Source organism: Propithecus coquereli, unplaced genomic scaffold, assembly GCF_000956105.1.
Source record: "Propithecus coquereli isolate 6110/MARCELLA unplaced genomic scaffold, Pcoq_1.0 Scaffold158, whole genome shotgun sequence".
In the NCBI taxonomy this organism is placed as follows: domain Eukaryota; kingdom Metazoa; phylum Chordata; class Mammalia; order Primates; family Indriidae; genus Propithecus; species Propithecus coquereli.
The window spans coordinates 5,250,388-5,252,851 of NW_012140302.1; the positions used below are offsets into that span (position 1 = coordinate 5,250,388).

The window sequence follows — 2,464 nt, forward strand, 5'->3', positions numbered from 1 at the left end:
CTTTTACAAAGAGTCAACAACAACAAGCTCGATGACACAAGTGCAAGTAGACAATTGGAGAAAGGAAAATTGTAAAATAATGTCTGATGATTTGAAAGATGGTAAAAAATGTCTAATCCATCCTATCTGCACATTTGCTGATGCTTTTCAACGTTACCCTGAACTTTTAGAAAACATTAAAAAGGCAGGTTTTCAAAATCCAATTCCTATTCAGTCACAATCATGGCCAATAGTTCTACAAGGAATAGACCTTATAGGAGTAGCCCAAACAGGAACAGGAAACATATTGTCCTATTTAATGCCTGGATTTTTTCATCTACACAGTCAACCAAAAGTTAGAGAAAAGAGGAATAGACCTGGTATGTTAGTTCTTATGCCCACTCGTGAATTGGCTGTTCAAGTGGAATCTGAATGTTCTAAATATTCATATAAAGGGCTTAGGAGTGTTTGTGTATATGATGGTGGAGATAGAGAGAGAAGATCTTACAAGATCTTAGAAAAGATGTAGATGTCATCATTGCAACACCTGGAAGGTTGAATGATCTGCCAATGAATAACTTTGTCAACTTGAAAAGCATAACCTACTTGGTTTTAGATGAAGCAGACAAGATGCTAGACATGGGATTTGAACCCCAGATTATGAAGATTTTGTTAGATGTGGTCCCAGATAGGCAGACTATTATGACAAGTGAAACTTGGCCATATGCTGTCAGGCAACTCGTGCAATCTTATTTGAAAGCACCAACGATTGTCTACATTGGAACATTGGCTCTCATAGCTGTGAGCACAATAGAACAAAGTGTGATTGTGACAACAGAGGAAGCAAAAGGAATCTTATCCAAACTTTTCTAGAGCGTTTGTCACCCGACAACAAAGTCATTGTCTTTGTTTGCCGAAAGGCCGTTGCAAATCATTTATCAAGTGACCTGGTTCTCCGACACATATCAGTGGAATCATTGCATGGTAATGGAGAACAGAGACATTGAGAGAAAGCATTAGAGGATTTTAAAACAGGAAAAATGAGAATACTATTTGCTATGGACTTAACATCTCGAGGTCTGGATGTTCACGATATTATTCATGCATATAACTATGACTTTCTGCGAAACATTGAAGAATGTGCTTACCAAACGGTGGACTGGAAGAACAAGGAAGACTGGAGTTGCAATAACGCTTATCACAAGAAACAACTAGAGAATTGCAACTGAATTGATTGACAATATTCTGGACAGAGCAAATCAGAGTATCCTGGAGGAGCTTAAAGTAATGTTGGAGAGATACAAAACACATCAACTGAAAAAACAAATGGAAAGAAAAATGGGAAGACCTCAAGGAAAGCCTAAGAACTTTTACTATTAATGTCTTGTTGCAAAGTGTTGGAGAATTCAAGATTTTTTGGAAATATATACTAGATATGGAAGTATTGAAACATACTGGCTGTATGAAGAGACTTGACTGATTCTTAAAATAACAGTATTTAAAATGTAGAATTCAATATTTTATACTTCAATAAAATAAAAAGTATTTAAACTTAAAAAATAAAAATCAATTGGTACTAATTGATCAACACTTATGTGCACATATGGAAGTAACATTCACTGGGTGTCAGGAAGGTGGGAGGGGAGAGGAAGGGATGGGTAAACTCACACCTAATGAATGCAGTGTGCATTTTCAGGAAAATGGGCATGCTTGTAGCTCTGACTCGGGTGGTGCAAAGCATTATATGTAAACAAAGTGTTTGTACCCCTGTAATATTCTGAAATTAAAAAAAAGATAGAAAACCTCTTTATGAATAATGAATTAGCTCAATTCAAAAAGAAGGAAATAACATTGAGATACTCCTGGATGATAGATATGAAGGGCTTCATGGAGTCTTTTTCTTCATTTCCCCTTTACATTATATTTTCTTCCTTTCCTGTTCTACTAAATATTGTTAAAATAGTTATTCATCTTATTTCTCTAATGGATAATGGTATTGGTTATTAAGTAATTAAAAAATCCCAAACTGCAAACAAACAAACAAACAAAAAAAAACAAAAACAACAAACCTTCCCCCAAAAAACCCACCAGGGATCAAATTTCAATACGAGATTTGGAGTGACCAAACGTCCAAACCATATCACATTTTAAACATATTTTATGTCAGTCATTACTATGTTGTTTTGATTGGGCAAGTAAATAATTATCCAATTATTCCTTTCACTTCACTTTCTTTTTTGCAAGGCAAACATGAAATGAAGTTTATTGAGGAAGGGTAAAATAGGTCTACAGAGCAAGGGCAACATGTGTTTGCCACAGATGATGAACGGTCCCCCTGTCATAACAAGAGGCCTCACTTCACATTTTAAGACTGTTGAAGTGACAGAAGAGAAAATATCATATACTTTTAGATTCCAACAATGTATCTTTCTAAGTCTACCTAGATTGACCATAATTATTAAATAATGGGCACTTTTAGAGAAAG

General features: G+C 35.2%; 1 pseudogene; it reads left to right on the top strand.

The window, feature by feature from the left end:
• The first annotated feature begins 7 nt into the window (after positions 1-7).
• Positions 8-1,359, top strand: LOC105807432 (annotated as a pseudogene).
• Positions 1,360-2,464: the final 1,105 nt, after the last annotated feature.